The sequence below is a fragment of the Lycorma delicatula genome, chromosome 1, assembly GCF_047948215.1.
Source record: "Lycorma delicatula isolate Av1 chromosome 1, ASM4794821v1, whole genome shotgun sequence".
NCBI classification, from domain to species: Eukaryota; Metazoa; Arthropoda; class Insecta; order Hemiptera; family Fulgoridae; genus Lycorma; species Lycorma delicatula.
In genome coordinates this window covers 388,034,257-388,053,710 of record NC_134455.1, presented here as the reverse complement: position 1 = coordinate 388,053,710, position 19,454 = coordinate 388,034,257, and the positions used below count along the sequence as shown (strand labels likewise).

General features: G+C 28.7%; 1 protein-coding gene across 1 annotated transcript in view; it reads right to left on the bottom strand.

The window, feature by feature from the left end:
• Positions 1-19,454, bottom strand: part of LOC142317988 (uncharacterized) — a 71,496-nt gene that overhangs the window by 48,780 nt on the left and 3,262 nt on the right. The window contains exon 2 of the mRNA XM_075354523.1: positions 12,563-12,703. The gene's annotated coding sequence lies outside the window, so the exon portion shown is untranslated. The remainder of the gene's footprint in view (positions 1-12,562; positions 12,704-19,454) is intronic.

Below are 19,454 nucleotides of genomic sequence, written 5' to 3'. Positions count from 1 at the left end.
GTTTTTAAAATTTGATCGCTCCAATATCGTCCCCAAGGTTTTTTTTTGTTTTCTACTTGCAATATATCTACGCTTAGGAAGACATTAAAAAATCGTTAAAATACGCGATAAATAAAAATATAGTTTTTTTGTTATCGGGAAGGGAAGAATATAGGAACAAATTTCTTTAAGATAAGCACGTACGCATATACTGATTTAGGCGGGATTACGTTTGCAAATTTTGAGAAAATTTCCCTCAAAGAAACAATCATTTTCATCCTCTGGAGATGCCCAAATCTTTACCGACAAATTGCCTTTTGTGTATACACACACGTTTCTATTCTAAATATCATCAAAATCGGTATACCCGGTTCAAAATTATTAAGCTTAAAACACGCCGACACACGTAGGCGAATATAGATACGTGTGAAAAATACACACGTACATATATACGTACGTATAAACATTACCCCTTGCTTCTTTTATTTTTTGGGAACCCTAGGTCATGACGCATCGAGAAATAAAAAAAACCATACCCCATTTTTTTGACATCACCATCGCGTGAATTAAATTTCCACTTACCGACGATTTAAAAAGTGTAAATCCTAGTACTTTTGGAGCTGCTACTCCACCTTCAGAGATTTTCTAAAAGATGTTAAAATTTAAACTCAAATCGATAATCGATTTTAATTAAACCCTTATGTTCATAGTAGTCGCAAACATCTTACAAACATGACGTTACTGTCTTAATGACGTACGAATTAATTTTATTCTTATCGACCGACTATTATGAACATAACGGTTTAATTTAAAAACGATTATCGATTAGAATCTAAATTAACATCTTTTAGAAAATCCCTGAAGATGTAGTAACAGCTCCGAAAGTACTAGGATTTACATTTTTTAAATTGTCGGTAAGTGGAAATTTAATTTAAACAATGCTATTAATACAGACGGTACCAAACGCTATTGAAATCTGTAAAATAATTTATATACAGAGTGATTCAGGAGGATAGGGCGATACTTTGACAGCTCATTCTAAAGGCTAAAAATAAGAAAAAAGTTCATATAAATATAGGTCCGAAAACGCTTCGTTAGCGGGTTGTACAGGATGAAAGATTTCACCCGAGTTTCAGTTCCTGCGGGTAAATTAAGGCTTTCTGAAATTCTGGGAAGGTCAATTAAGGGGGAAAATTCAATTGCTTCTTACAGTTTTTTAGCTGGGAAATCGAAAAAAAATAGGTCCCAGAACTGTATCTCTCTTAGTTTCTAATATATCCCGTGTAAAACGCCAAAAATAGGGTCAAAAAACATATTTTTCTACGTTTGACGTACAATAACGTTGTTAAATTGGCGATAAATCGTACGTTTTTTAAACGTAAATTGTAGAGAATTTAATTATAAGAAGATCGATGTAAATAATGTCGACAGAAAACAAATAAAATTTTAAACATATCGACTCTACGAACAACAAAACCGACGAAAACTTAAAAGAAAATTTTACAAAAAAAGAAAAAATGAAATTCAACTTTACCAACGATTCGTCCGCTTTCTCTTTTCTAGTACTTTCAGCTATTCGACCATCCTCAGGAAAAGTTTTTCTTCAATTTGAGATCATGTAGAATGTAAATTTATAAAATGTTAAAATCACAACCGGACATCATAGTATAAAGTTAGTCATGTTAAGACGTCATCTGCATAAAAACTGCGACTTTCTTGCGCAACAGACATAACTGACTTTATACTATGACCATCCGTTGTGATTTTAACATTTTATAAATTAACATTCTACATGATCTCAAATTGAAATTCCTGATTTTTTTATTTATTTTTTTAAATTTATTAACGAATCAATATATTATAATTTTACTTTTTATTTTATATTTTATATATATATATATAAAAAAAATTCCTAAAATATTTGAAATCGATGTTATATTCTCCATTTGACAATACAGTATTGTTCTATTAATGAACTTATGATATTTTTCGTTTTAATTACTAGTGTTAAAAACTAAAAAAATCATACTTAATAACTTTTTTGTTTATTTTAATTTTTTTTATGTTGTTATAATGTTAGTAAAATAATGACTGATTTTATACATCCGACCTCACATATTTTATTTATCCGTAAAATTTACATAAATTATTGCTTGTTTCAAGTACTTGAATTATTAGAGAGATTTTCTTGCAAAAAATTCGGAAAATAATTTTGATTCTAATTAAATATAATCTGAAATAAATGTTTATTAAAACGTCGATTATTCAGACCTCCATATCTCAAACATTTTGCGACTTAAAAGCGATGACAAATCTAAGAGAAAAATAGTTTTTTAAATACCGAAAAAAATATCGTTTGTTGAACCAAGATTCAAATTTAAGCAAGTGTGTATTTATAACGAAGGTATTCGTTATGTAATATCACAGCCGATTGTAAACAGTGACAATGCGCTAACATTTCACTTTATTACTTTTACCAGAACTTTCCATTGACGCTACTACTCTTTCCGTCGTGCGAGTTTCCTCAGCTTCATTCTAGAAATATTATTATTCCGTTTTATATTTGCGCTAGGTAAAGATTCACATTTTTCATCATCTTTTACTCATCTACTAGTTATTAAATCGTAACAAATAAAGCTAATTAACCAACCCGTTAATTTAAATAGTAATCGATTCCTCGACTGTTCCATTTTTTCTGAATTTACATCCTCGGGCTGTTCCTTCGAAAAAATAAAGATTATAGGAAAGTAATTTGGAAGTCGTAAAATTTTTATGCATTTTACTAAAAATGTATTAAAGTTTAAAAATTAATGATCGTCTCCACAATTTTATGGGGCCTTGTGCATATAATTTTTTTGGCATCTTATAAAATTATGTTTTATACGCTTTTTATTATTCTTATTATTTTGAAATTAAATAACAATTGTACTTAAATTGTTATTTTTAGTTTTTAGGTAATTTTCAGTTTCAGTAAATATTATTCTCTCTTATAAATAATATAATATATTAAATTGCACACCAATTACAACAAATTTCCTTATATAACAATCCTTGGGCCTGTGACTGTCAGTCAAAGGACTTCTTAAGCTTCATTCAAAATCATTTTGTAAAAGTAAGAATCGTTTCAGATTATTTCTTTGTCTCCAATTTTAACAATTATTACAGATCATGAAGTCCTATAATACCATAAGTTACCTGCAGCAGGTTGTGTCGGTATTTATCTTACTAGTTAGTGATTTCAGACCGATTAGTTTTTACTAGAGACCGGATTATATGCGACATAAAAAGCTTGAAGTATGCGTGCAAATATGCATGAAAAATGCTTAAAATATGCATAAAAGTGTCAAAATATACAACTTTAAATAATAATAAAAATAGTAATTTTTAACTTTATTTCAAAATCAACATACAATTAGTAAGTAGTTGAATAACATATCGATAAATTCAATAATTAACAATTAGTTAACATTTTGTTACTTTTGTAAACACAAACAATCAGAGGTATTGTTTCGCTGCTGCTAAGTGTGCTCTAAGAGGCATGTCGCTAATAGGTTTGGCCAGCTACAACATAAGATTTCATTTATTAACAAGGTACCTTAATGAAATATATTGTAGTAAATATAGTGAAAATATGCATCATCACTAGATTTTAAGGAAAAGTTGCTTTATAGGTACAGATTTTCAAAATTTATAGCCGGCTTAGACACGAATCCCAAACCTATGGCGCATATGGAGAGTTAAAATAGAAACATACACTGCTTAGGAATATCTCTTTTCAAAAGAAATTTAACAAGGCAGCAAAATATACGGGTACTAAGTATCGATAAAGATGATCTCATAAAAGATTCAGATCCTAATTCATCCCCACCGGCAAACAGTTTCATCGACCAAACACCATCATTTAAACAAAATGGTCAGCCAAAATCAGCAGAAATCATAAGTCGGTGCGCATAGTATTTAGCGTTTAGGTACCATAATTCTCAAATAAATTAAAAATAAGTAACGTACATCATTTAGAGAATGCTGCTCATATAAAATTTAAGATCTAAGATAGGAATTAGATTAAACAACTTTTTAAGTTTTATTTAAGTATATTTATAGATGTACTTTAGGAATTTTAGATTTAATCATTCGTACAAATATAAACAAAAATAAAAGAAAGAAAAATTTTACTTTATGTTAGTTAGATCTATCTATTACATATGTATAATAATTTATTAATTAGTTTTGTAAATCATAATTTTTAATACGATACCTTTATGATAAGCCACGTTTTTAGTATAGGAATAAAGTATACTTTTTTTTAATTTTATATTGTCAGTCTGCAAGTGGATAAATTAAAACTGACTGTAAGTTAGAAATATAAGATATATTCTTGTAATTTACAACTAAAATTTATTTTAAGACTGATTAGTTTAAAATAATAATTGTTTATGTAAGTAATTCAATACGATGTGCTCATTTTAGAACTTAAATGAAACATAATTGTAAAATTTCTAATAAAATTGCTATCGATATTTCACTTTTTATTCTTTAATCGACTATTGCAAGCCATATAGAAAAGGTGACATAAAGCAGAAAAATTAACCTTGCAAAACTAATATCTGGGATCATTTGCTTAGCAGAAACAAAATATTACAACCTTTATGTATCTGATTTATCAAACTATGAGTCCTGGGGCAGCACCCACAAAAAATATTATTTTATCCCAGAAATCTCATTTCTTAATACTTTGATATTTCATCTATTTAAGTAAAGACAACAACACATCTTTGGAAAAAAATTAACTACAATACTTTAGTAGTTGAAAAACTAAGCTTTTTTCCCAGTTTAATCCTGTCACTATTAACTAATTTCCATTCGACTGAATTCAAACATGTAATGTTTGAATATGTTTGTATAACAGGAAATTTAATTAAACATAATAATTAAATACTTTACTTACCGATCAAGTTAAACATTTGTATGTTTAAATATGTGAAATGTTTAAATACTTAATTAACACCGATACTATTATTATTAGTAATAGTATTTTAATTAGTTGATATTAATTATCGGTAATAACTGTTACTTCTAGAAACAAATATGTGATGGCCATTTTATTATTAAGAGCCCCTATTTATTAAATAATGCAATTATTGCTCACCATCATGTCTAAAAATCACACATCATTGTACTTTAACACTTAAGAGTGCTGTTCCCGTCATTTGACGGAATGACATAACTACCGAGAAATGCGGATCACGTCATTTAACGGAGTTCATATTTACTTATTATTAAGTGTAATATCCCATCAAAAGACTCGATTCATTCGACCCAAAAAGGTGTAACATGTACTGTTTTTTAAATAATATATATTACAAACCGGTTATATATAACAGGTTTTGTTAGCTGTTCCCTACTATTTTTTATAATACACATACACCGGCAGAATTTAATAGTTAAGCGTGTTCTGGCCAGTCCTTTCTATTTCAAAGTGCGTTGTTGTAAATGTAAATGAATAATACTGTACTAGTTCGGTCAGAGAATGGAGTTAATCATTTTAAATAATAAGTCGTGGAGTAATCGTGAGATATTAAAAACGAAAAATAGTTGTATTGTTTTTATGCAAAATGCTAACATTTTACCTAAAGAAAAATCGGTACAAATAAATGGTGTTGGATGTAAGTGACGACCATGACAGATGGAGGTGTAGTAAAGGTGTGTGTCGAGTAAATGTGCAGTTGCATACTAATTCATGGCAGACTAATATTTGTTGTAACTTAACTTATAAAACAGTTGCTGTCAATTAACAGAACTAACTGAAAATATGTCCTAGCTGTAATCATAAACTAATGCATATATGTATTGCCTTTTTTTGGGGGAGAAGGGTTGTGAACAACAGGAAAGATCGTTACTGACTGAACAACAAAACCAAATGAACATATAATTAAAATTTATTTAATTCTGCTTAAATTAGAACAAATAGAAAACATAAATTTAACAAACCGAATAACTTCAAAATATTCAGACACAGCATACGATTGGAAATACTCGGCTACTTTGTTATAATATTAGTAAAATTACAGTAGTATATTCAATGAAATAGAAATTTTTCCCAAGATATAACATGGTCTTTTTTGCTCACACTAAACAGATCCTAAAGCATTTACAATCAGAAAATCTGTTTTATTTAAAATGCAGATAAAATAATCATGAAATGCTAATTCGATAAACAGAAATTTTCTAGTGAGAAATTATGAATTTTTATACGCAAAGTCTGTAATTTGTGTATTTGTGATACAGATACAGCCATCGGAGTATCTGAGAAGAAAAGATTAGAAGCTTTTGAAATGCGATGCTATAGGAGAATGTTAAAAATCAGACGGGTGGATAAAGTGACAAATGAAGAGGTATTGCGGCAAATAGATGAAGAAAGTAGCATATGGAAAAATATAGTTAAAAGAAGAGACAGACTTATAGGCCATATACTACGGCATCCTGGAATAGTTGCTTTAGTATTGAAAGGACAGATAGAAGGAAAAAATTGTGTAGGCAGGCCACGTTTGGAATATGTAAAACAAATTGTTAGGGATGTAGGATGTAGAGGGTATACTGAAATGAAACGACTAGCACTAGATAGGGAATCTTGGAGAGCTGCATCAAACCAGTCAAATGACTGAAGACAAAAAAAAAAGTTACAGCCAAATGTATTACCTGATTTTTTTTTACTAAGATTACTTCTTGCTCCTATAGCTAGAACAACACGTATCTAATGATTTTTCATAATGCAGTCAATACAGCTGTTTTGAAGAACATAGACTATAGCTCTCAATCATTTGATTCACGGCTTTGCAACTATTCTTTGTACATACTACTTTCTAAGTATAAATAAGTATTTAATATTTAAAAATTGTTTATTTTCTTGTATATTTACTGTAAATACTTTAGTTGAAAAAATCTGATAAAAAAATACTTGTAGTCTATACTGTACTCAGTTAACTTATAGAATGAAGAATAAACAAACAGTGTGTTTGTGTGAATTCATCATATGTCTCATGTAACAGTGCCAATTCACAACGCAGCCATATCTATATACAACACTACTCATTGTATAATTAGTTACATAGTAGTCATGTAGTGAAACATTTATATAATGTTACGTCTTCTAAGTTCTAAAACCCTTGATCTTTTCATATAATCACTCTTTTGTTCTCATGTTCAATTTTTGTGTTTCAGTTATTTATTTACTCTAATGTTATTTAAAGTTAATATAATGCAATTTTTTTAAGTTCTTTGGAATGTATAGAGTATTACTAGATTTGTGTCTGATGACTGCAGTTATAACATTATTCTGACACTGTGTTTGATACCGATTCAGCTGATAATAGTACACAATTTTTATAACCCTTCCGAATAAAAGGCTGTGAAAAAAGGCTTAAGTTAAGTGCAGAAAAACAGATCATTTTAAATGCTTATGAAAGCAAATTACACAATAATCCACGGCGTTGATTTCGGATGTCGTTAATGAAATTGCTAATAAGTGGAAGTTGTGCTGCTTCAGTGTACAAAGTGATTCGCAAGTATTAAACTACTAATGAATTACGGTCTATTAAGAAAAAAAACCCGGTTGAAGAAAAAGTTGACGATATCAATAAAAACACGATTCGTAAAAAAATACAAAAATTTTATTTTCAAAACAAACTGTCTACAATAGACAAAGTATTACAAGTTGTAAATGACGATAACAATCTACCGTATTTCCAAAGAAACACTTTTTATACATTTTTAAAGAGTCTGAATTTTAAATATGAAAAATGGGGCTGGGAAAGTGCTTTAACTCACAGATATATCATTATGTGACAAAGACATTACCTCACTGAAATAAAGAGAATGAGGCAAGAAGGCTGTACAATATATATCATGGATGAAACCTGGGTCAACAAATACTATAAGAAAAATTTTGTTTGGAGTCTGAAAATAAAAGTTTTATATGTGGCTCATAGTTACACATATCGGCAGGAATAATTTGTCAAGTATATTGGCAGTTTTATCAGTTTGTTAATGGTGGTCTCTGGATTTCTGAATCTCAGGAGGCTATCATAACGAGATGAACGGCATCTTTTTTTTTAAATTGTTTATCGATGTATTACCTCTTCTGGAAGATAATTCGATTATTGTCTTAGACAATGCCCCTATTATTCATGTAAAAAGAAAAAATTCCAGCCGTGTTTAGGAAAAAGAATGATATCAAAATTTAGCTTAGTTCAAAAGTAATTTTGAAGAGGATAAACTTAAGGTTCAATCATTGCAAAGGGTTTTGCATATTAAAAGTAATTTTAACATGTATAAAATTAATGAGCTGGCAAGATCCAGTGGTAAAACCGTGCTTCGATTACCTCTTTATCATTGTGAACTCAATCCAATTGAGTGAATTTGAAATCACAAGTTACATACCGCCAGAAAATACTACTTTTAAAATATCTGATGTTAAAAATTCATACTTAAAAGCCATCTCTAAAACGGGTCAGCAGGAATGAAAAAACTGTATAAAGCATGTAATGGATACTGTTGAACCATTATTGGAAACCGGATAACATAATCGAAAATAACATTAAGCTTCTTATTGTATCTCTAAATACTGACCGCTAGGATTTCTCACAATCAGATGATGAAAACTGAATTAAATGTATTATTTATTTATTATCATAGAGACTTTATCTGAATTATTAGTGAATTTTTACTGTTACTGGACAATTGACAATTTCATAACTCTTAAAAAACTCAAGGAAACTACGTAACAGCAAACAATTTTAATGAATAAAATATTCATGGATTATCAGATGTGCTGAACAAGGTAAGAAATACTTATTGATCATTTAACTTAGCTTAATTTATTTAAATTTAAAATATATGTATAATTTTTGTAAAATATAATAGCACAACATCACTGCATATTAACGTCGCATAGTTTCTTTTATACGGATTTACAGGAGATGCTTGTGAATTGACCACTCTTATGCACAGTTTGTTTACATCAACTCAACAAGCTAACTGAATTAGGTGTAGAAAATGTTCTGTTGCTATAAAATTTGTTACTAATAATGGAACTACTGTTTTTGGTATGAAAAATTTAAATTAAATGTATTATATTTCTTAATCCAGTCATCATGTTCATTCATAATTTACTTGTTATTTTTCTTAATAGTATTAATTACACTATTGTTACTGTTTTTATTATGTGTATTTAGTCAAGGAGAGAAGATTTAAATTTTTTTAATATTTACATGTTTTCTGTAGTCGTAATTTTTTGCTTATTATGCAAATGCAATCGGTTTCATTAAATTTCTTTTAATTATATGCTTGTAAATGTAATTAAAACATTTTTTTTAATTTCTGCTCTCCACATTTTATTTTATAATTCCTGCTTAGTTATAAATATTACAATTAGATTAATTTATTGTTATTAATTACACTTTTTAAAATTTACCTAATGTTTTGTTTTGTTTTGATTTATTTGTTTCTCATTTTCTTTTAACTTGAAACACAGAATAGGGGTAAATTATGCAAATCAAATATTATTAATTTAATGAAATATTTACACTCATGAAAATACTTATAAAGTTATTTAAAATTCCAAAGTTTTAAGTCGACTGAATTAAGGGGTGGAGGGATATTCAATATTATTTGTAAACATTTTTGCCCGACACCTCAAAAACCCATACAACAAAAAAGTGGAAATCTGGCACAAATACTTGGCTGTAAGTATCTAAGCTCTGCCTAAAATAAGATCTCAAAGAACAAAAAACAACCAAAGCGCTCATATTTATTCTCTCACCATGCAGCAATAGCTAAACAGCATGACCTCGGAGGTGTTGCTCAAACTTAAGGGATTGATTCACGACATCAAATTAAATGAAAGTTCATATGGACAATCCTATATCTTGCTTCTTTTTCCGCCTGTCCACCATTTTGTGTTTTTCAATAGAATTTATATTTTAAGATATTTTAATGAAATTTGGTATATATGTACTTAGCAACATTTTCTACAAAATAAATAAGTTTGGAAATTTTACCTTTGATAATTAAACAATGCCGGCGATGAATTAAAATTTTTTAATCATTAAAAGCTCCATAAATATTAGTTTCTCAAATTACGTTTTATTAGATATATTAATACTTTTATTGCAAACAAAATGACATATTTCTTATTTGTTCAAATTGGTTGAAAAATGAGTAAAATTGATGTGAATCACAAAAATTATGTAAGAAAAGACGAACAAAATTTTCTGACTCCCTAATCAAGATTGTCCCTACTGACAAGCAGGTAAGATGATAATCGATTTCACTTTTTTTTCTGATATCATTACACAGAGTTTGTAATAAAACATGAAATTTACTTTAAATATTTCCTAATAAGAGAATCATAAAATTTAATGTTATGGAGTTTTTTTCTAATAATTTATCTGTTCTCAAATTGTGACTGTTATTAAAAATATTATATTAACTAGTTGTCAACCAAGTGGTCAATCAAGACCCAAATTTTTTTACTAAAAATTTTATTTTCCTTTTTTTAGCAATATTTTGGTGGTAACATAATTTGATCAGAGATCAAAAGTTTTTACCAAGAATTTTGATTTTTTCTCAATTATAATTTTAACAGTGCATAGTCTTTAAGATAAAAATGTAATTTGATCAAGGAATCAAATTGGACTCAATTTTTTTAATTTTTATTACTGAACATTTTGATCTTTTTTTGCAAATTTTATTCTAAATATTACATAATTAAGTCATTAGTATTAAAAAAAACTGTACGGTGTATTTGAAATAAAAATGTGTCAACAAGAAAGCAAGGAAAGTAATGCATCCTTTTGCCAGCTTTTTTTTTTTATTAATGAGAAATACACAAAAAAAAGAGCTCAAATACAGCCCCAAACATTTTGAATTCTACTAAAAATAAACAGTAATTAGTAATAATCCAACTACCAGTTCTAATATTTTACAACTAATAGATTAGAATGTATAAAGACGTTAGTGTACCATCTTATGAAATACAACTTTGACATTTTCTCAGATAGCATGTATTAAGATAAATATTATTTTATTTATTTATTAAAATCTATTCAATTTATTATTAAAAATGTTTTAAATCACTTTCACCATAAATCATCATGGATTCAAACACCACAAATTATTAATTATTTTTAATAATTGCGCAATTAGAAAACCATACTTCTAGAAAATATTTTCAAAAAGTTTTGAACAGGTTTTATATGTAAGCATTTTTTACACATATTATTTAAAATCACAAAGCCTATAAGATAAGCAATACTTTTCTTTCTCAATATCTTCTTTTTAATATGTTTCTGTTTTTACTTTTAGAAAAGAAGATATTTGTCAAGCATTTTCTTTTTTTAAATTTTAGAAAAATGTAATGTAAATTAGGAATATTTTGATAAAGGTGGGGGGCATTATTTGCCTTTACATACCTTTGTAAATGTATTTTTATGTACACACTTTTTTAAATATTGCAACAGCCAATCTGGAATTACAATTTCACAAATATACAGCCAGATATTAGAAATGGTAAAACACACTTCATTATAACGTGCTGGTTCCATAATAACGGAAAAATTTAAGAGTATAGAAGGCAAACTGGGAATTTGCCAATTGAAGTGTCTAAAATGAAATACCAATGACCAAAACTACGCTTAATAAATCAATTCTTATAGATTACAGAAGTTAAATAACACTGAGCATTGTATCAATGTTTCCTGCTGATATTTATGGTACCTAAAACAAAGCTTTTAAACACATAACCTATTTCAGCAATCAATTAAAACAAAAGTACTCGCTTATCAATATAAATACGGCTATGCAAGCCCCTACCCTAATGCAGTCCATAAATACCTGTGGATTTCAAATATCTTGATTGTCTTTCCAATGATCAGTTAATCGGCCTGTTACTTTGTCCTTTAATCCGTCCATAAACAGCATTCCTGATTTCAACAAGACCTGGCTAAAAGGGTTACTATCGATTTGATTTAAAATTGCTAAATGTCATCAGAAAAATTTGACAGCGATGCATTCTCCATTTAGGGAAGTCGGGGAAAAGCCAGGTAAGTAACAGCAAGTACGATGTAGGTATAACATATTTCAATTCACTGTCAGCATGACAAACCACGATAACACTAACATTATTAAATGCATCGCTTTCTAAAGACCAAAATTTTTCCTCGGGTAGGGCATTCTAAAGCTAATTAGCAGCACATCTTTGTGGAGAAGATATATTTTTTAAAAATAGTAACGAAAGTACATAACTGAATAATATATGAACAAACACAACATACATCAAATACAAAATATTCTGATACATACTCAAGAGATTTCCTAATCTTTATACATCAGGTATCATTAACAGTAGTAATCCTGCTAATGAAAAATCTGTTAATTATCTCTGAAAGGTATTACAAAAGAAAAAATTCCAATATTTTTAAAGGGGTAATTAAAGAATTTTAAAAATATTATTATAAATAAATAATTAGTTGTCATTACTAATAATAAACGGGTAGCAGTAGTAGTAGTAACAATGATTAATTATTACCTGGACAGATGACTGACGTTTGTGCAATGGTTTATCAGAAACATCAGCTTCTTCACTATCTGGTCTAGATGATAACAATTTTGTAAAATCTTTACCAGATTCTTGAAGCTCTTTATAAGTACCTTCGGCTAACACATTTTCCTGAAAAAAAATTATATATTTGAAAAAAACAACAAACAGTACATCTGATAACTTACAATTTTATAAGACAGACTTTTGCTTAAACAGGTTAATAAATAATATACCAGTTACAATATAATGAAATGAGATGACAAAATATTTCGCACGGTTTACTTGCTTAATTTCTATTATGTTAGTTACATAATCATAGCAACAAGGCAGGTGCTGTGATTAATCTACTTGGCAGGCAATCTCACATGAGTCACAAGTTATTCCCAAAAAGTGACAAAGTCTTTCACCATTTTCAAAAATAACAATACTTTCATGGTAGTCTTATTAAAGAAACACGCGATAAAATTGTTTAGTGTAACTTTTTATCACTCAATCAAATATAAAGGCCCATTAAATTTATGTGTACTCAACTTTACAAGTGACTCACTTAATTTGCTACAGAAACTGACTGTATAGTGAATATCATAATATTCAGAAAAAACCACTTTGACCGGATGCTTCTGGACCACAGACACATTTCACATATCACAATCATAAGAAAGACTGGAATGTACAGTGTAAAGCAACAAATTAAGATAGTCCTTTCTGTTATAAAACAATATACTGTTTTAGATTTGAAGGGGAAATTAATTTATTAAAAACAGATTTGTTTATAAATATACTATATACTTTTCACTTAATAAATAACTATTTTTCCTGTCCTTTATGTACTTTCACTATATAACTGATTCCAATAATGTATTCACTCCATATTATACTATGACTAGGCAGACTACATGATCTACTAGCTAATTATAATCATGCCATTAAACAATTCTCAGTACGTAGTTTTATTCTAAGACTGCACTTTATTTCCTTTCAAAAGCATTATTCCTGAAAATATTTTATACCATTATCCATTTAGTATCTTCAGCATAGTATAGTATCAGTCTTATATTACATTTTACTGTTCTTTATTTGGATGTTTATATAACTGTACACTGCAATCACTTTTTCATATCTCTGTATTGAACAAAATAGTGTAATCATTATGAATAAAAAATATAAATGTTTTGTGATTATATAAAGAAGTCAGAGGCATTAGAAAGAGTAGAGTTAGAAAGGGGAGTGCTGAAAAAATCTGATAAGGAATTAGTAAAACAGCAGTAAAAGACTGGGAAAAAGAGACTAAGAGTATCAGTCAATATTATTCAGGTGTGTTCCAAGGATTCTTTACATTCTAATCTCATCCTATACTAACAAAACTTTTTTTAGATGATATCCTTTGGCTATAATTTAATCAAAAAAGAAATTTACGCATTAGTTTGACTATACAATCATTATTTATACCAATAGGACAATGAATACATTAGTATTGTAGGCTTATACCTTGCATAAACAAATAATGTTACTCTTAAAATCCTAATAGTTATCTGATTTGTTCAGATTAATAGTTGTTTATTGAATTTTTTTTCAATGCAGTAAAAAAAAACTTTATAACCTTTAAAATTTTACATACAAATTAAACAACAAACTTAAAAAAGTTACATTTTAAATTGTACTAGTAATAAATACAAGCTATAAAATTTGGGTACAATTTTAAATGATTTTGAAATCAGTAAGGTATCAATGACAATATATTTTTAATCTAAAAGTAGAGAAAGTGTATAAACCACTGTTTCTTGATAGAAGAGGTAAATTAATTTGTTTCTTTATATCTGTTCCAGTTTTCCTAATGGTTAAAACATAATATATAAAACACTCAAGGTGCAAGACTACCTATTAGTTACTTTTTCTAAGAATAATCAGTTCATTAAACGGAATCAGTTTGGCTCAGTGAAGAAGACAATGAGATATCATTCCATTTCTCACTTTCCTTAGTATCCTTTACAAGATACTGTTACCTTCAGAATGGTTATAACAGTTTGAGAATGATTATGCCAATTTTATTATAAACTTTTATTTCATGTCCAGATGCTTACATCCTTTTAGAGTATGGCACCTGACTTATACAATCATGTTACAGTAATATGCAGTACCAAAAACTGAACATCAGCAAACCTAATGTTTACTTTACACAAGGTTGCACACCACCATACTGGGGTTTACGTGTTAGAGACTACCTAATGAACAATTTCCTGAATGTTGAATTGACCAAAATGGTCAAATTCCCTGGCAACCTCAACCCCCTGATGTTATGCCACTTGATTTCTTTCTTTGGGTGTTTGTCAAAGACAGGTTGTTCACAACAAATATTGTCAACCTCAATGAACTACAAAGAAGAAGTGAAGGAGTAATTAATAAAATAATTTCAGATATTCTTCATGTGTGGCAAAAAATTGAATATCATCTGGACATTTTACGTACCGTAAAATGTGCTCATGAGGAACTTACTTAAGTGTTATAAACAAACTATTTGAAATGCCTTGTTCAACAATAAAACATGCATGTAAGTACATTACTTTTTTATTTATTAACACCTAAAATGAGCTGAATACTTTATGGATCACATTGCATATAAAACAATTTTGTTATAAAAAAATTTTGTACAAATAAATTCGGTTGGTGGGTAAATGGGTTAACATACAGTTTAAGTAATTTTTTTTTTTTGATTCAACAAAATCTAAAAGAAATTTATTAAACAAATACTAATTGAAATTAATGTATTTACCTGATTATAGGTCCAAGTTTTTTCCAATATTTTCTCCTGCAAAATGGGGGGGTTGACCTGTATATAGGGCTGACTTAGATTTGAATTCAACTGGGTTTGTAAAATTGTTTCATAGTTTATTTTCATTTCTATATTCATGATGGAGAACTTATTACAGTTAATATTTAAAATATATTACTTATTACCATTAATAAAAGCACCTAATTAATGAAAAAGGTTGGATAGATGAGTCTTTGGTCAACGAGTGGCTTAAAATAGTCTAGTCCAAGAAGATAGCAATTTGTTATTATAAGATGCATTCAGGGTTCATGTAACTGAAAATAAATAAATAATAACAAAATCTGTGTTTTTTTTTTCTTTAAATTTTAAAGCACGGATTTAGTTACAATACCTGTTGATATGACTTCACAGTTATAGGTTTTGGATGTAGTTGTGAACAAGCCTAGTAAAGATAATCTTAAAAAAAATTATAATTGTTGGATGTGAAACAACTGTCATCAGCTTACTCCTACTTTAAGAATAAAGAAATCTCTTCCATGAGCTTATTATGCGAGTGGATTATTAAGTCATGGAAATCGATAACATCAGATAGCATTAGAGCAAGGATTTAAAAAATGTTGCATTAGCAATACACTAGATGGAAATGAAGATGATATTCTGTGGAAAGAAGAATCAAACTATGAAAAAAACATTTTATTTTCAGTAGTGATGATTGCATCAATTCAAGAGTAACTTGATACCGTTTACTGCATCCTTTGTCTTCCGCGTTCTTATTTTCATCCGTTCCTTCTAATATATCAACTCTATTTAACTTTATTATTTCCATGATTAAAATTTATTCGTTTGGCTTTCTACAGAATCTGCTTTTGTATAATTTGCAAACTCATTCCTACTTAATTTGGCTTTAACTTTACATCATTCTCATTTAATTTGACTGTACTTCATTTATTTTTTCAACCTTTTTCTTTAATTGTGTAATTTCAATGAGTGTAATTATAAATAGATTGTTCATCATAAATCACTTTTGACTGAAATCCATATCTGCTCCTTCACATATTTTATATTTTTAAATGACCGTTATAAAATTGATTCCTTTCTTTATTTCATGTATTTGAATCTGCTTCCTTTTTGTTTTATAAATCAATTTTTTCAGTTTTTTAATAATACTTTTAACTTCAGGATGACTTCTCATAACAATTATAACACATAATTATTATAATTTAATTTTTTTTTTGAGGCTGACAAATGAATCTTGTAGTCCATTAGAATAGAATTAAATACATTTAAATAATGAAGAAAACTGGCATGTAATTTTATAACCAAAAAATAACATTACATACAGAGTGGCGCAAGAGTCACTTGACACAGCAAAAGTATTTTTAAAAACATTTACAATAGCAAAATGTGGTATACAATAAATTTAGTCCACGAAGTTGATATTATGAAATGTTGATAATTCAGTCATGTGAAATTAGCAAATTGACAAACACAACTAACTGTCTAGATCTGTATCTCGGTGTACTGAAGTGAGATATAGTGTTTGATTTAGTTTTCTGTGTTAAGTAGTTGTAACAATGTTAACAAAAGAAGAAAGGATCATCGATTTAAAAACTTTTTATAAAAGCGGTGATACTGTAATTATTAATGGGTTGATTAGACATTGAGATATATTTGAAACAGCATGGCTGCAAAAAGATGTGGGTGCCCCATAACAGTCGCACCAGAGGAAAATGAATTGCGCATATGTTTAGCAGTGACGTAAAGTCCATGAAAATCAACAAGAAGATTAGCCTATAAGCTGGAGATATCACGAAAGTCCATACAATGAATGTTACACAAACATAAATTTAAAGGTTACATTCCACTTTTACTTCCGGAGTTATCACGAAAGTCCATACAATGAATTTTACACAGACATAAATTTAAAGGTTACATTCCACGTTTACTTCATGGACTACTTAAAGATGATGCAGATCGATGTCTTCAGTTTTGTGAATCAATGCTTAACAAACAGAAAGAAAATCCGGAGTTATTCATTAAAATTGTATGGTCTGACGAGGCCAATTTAGGCATAATTGCACTTACTGACACATTGAAAACCAATATCTTTTGTTAGAGCAACAACTCAATCAGTTGTGAGCGTTTAGGGGGGGGCAATATCTTTTGGTGTACTTGGACCATACTTTTAAATATTATGTAGTACCAAGGACTCATGATGTATGCTGAAAATATTTAAGAAATTTACTTCCAACATGATGGCGCTCCACCGCATTATGCCATTGCAGTCCACGATTATTTGAATGAAATGATTGGCAGAAGAGAGAGATGTGCGGATATTAACATGTCTTCGTGTTCTCCAGATATTGTACCAATTTTTTTTTTTAGTATGGGATGTTGTCCAGGAGTCTTTTTGATTTTAGAAGCCTTATACTATTGATAGACTGAAATATTACATTTACAACACATTCAATGATTTGGGCAGTGATAGAGAACTTTGCCGCAGAGTGTGAACAGTGTTCCCAAAAGACTGCAAAAATGTATTAATGAAGATGGAAGACATTTTGAAAATAAAATAATAATTAAATTGTAAGTATCGTCTGTAATAAATAAAACAAAATAGATTCAGTACTTTTATAAACAAGTGTCAAGTTACTTTTGCGTCGCCCTGTATAATTATGTAATTGAATTGTAAGATCTTATTCCATAACGTGACAGGAGTCTTGTTGTCCACTTTGTAAAAACAGTGCTGCCTATTTTGCTTTACTATTTAATAATAATAATAATATGAAGAAGGAACATACATTATTTCCTTCTTAGTTAAAAAAAATAGTAATGAAACTGAAACATAATGACTCATAAAGAGTAGAACATAAAATAAAATAAATGTAGTTACAGGTTTTGTACCGATAAAAATCCTGATCTTTAAACTCTTAAGGTCCTCATTTAGAAGATACCTTGATCTTGTACACACTTTTTTTTTAAGTTATTGTTGTTGATCTGCTGTAAATTAAGGATGACCCGGGCACTCTCATTGTTTGAATGTTGCTGTTTTCTCAGAAAGTTACGACAATAATTATTGTCAACAACAATATTTTATTCAATTAATATGTGATTTTTTTTAAATCAAATGTTTTATGGTACTTGATGCTTTTCATTTTTAAAGTTTGTTAGTTGACTTCACAGTAGTAATCGATAAATATAATGACAACCATTATCAAATATAACTATCTAATGCAATCGACCCGACCTCCTCTGCACAGTCATAAAAAAACTTCCATAATTGAGAATTTGAATAATAACTGGTCGTACATTAACTATTGGATGAAAGAATTATGTAGCTGATGGTCGATTATGAAATCAGTTTGAAGGTATATTCTTCTACAACCTCAAAATGTTCAACTTTGTTCAAAGTTTATGTGTAATCATGATTTCAGTAAGACATAAAACATATAGATAATAGCACAGCCTATTATTGGAATAAAAATTCATTTAACTTAATGTATGGAACCTTTTTACAATGGTAAATTCTGCTCATGAAAACAATGGAAAAAGTTCATATAAACATATGATTGTGACTAATGACTAATTAAAGATTTTGCCCGGATTTCAGCAACCCTGGTAAAATGAGGCCTTATATTTGATTTATATTAGATTTATGTTTGACATACAGTAACTTTGTTAAATGGGGAATAAACACGTAAAACCATTAAACAAAATTTGTTCAAAATTTAATTCTGAATAAAATGTGTCAGATAAGTAGAATAAAACAAAGTATAGAAAATTTAGAATTTTATTTAGAAACAGTATAGTAGATGGTACCTACCAGTTTATAATAAATATTCAAAAATAAGCCCGCCAGTTTCAAAACATTTCTTGGCTTGCTTCTGTAGCTCTTTAGAGTTCATCAGGGCTATTCTTAAGTTTCTCAGCAGCATCCATAATGCGAACAATTAATTCCTCCTGAGAATGTATTTTTGTTTTATATACGATATTTTTCATCCATCCCCAGACGCAAAAATTTAAAGGTGTTACATCAAGTATTCTTGGTGGCCAGAAAGGTGGACCTCCATGACCAATCCATTTCTCAGGGAAATGATAGATACATTTTCC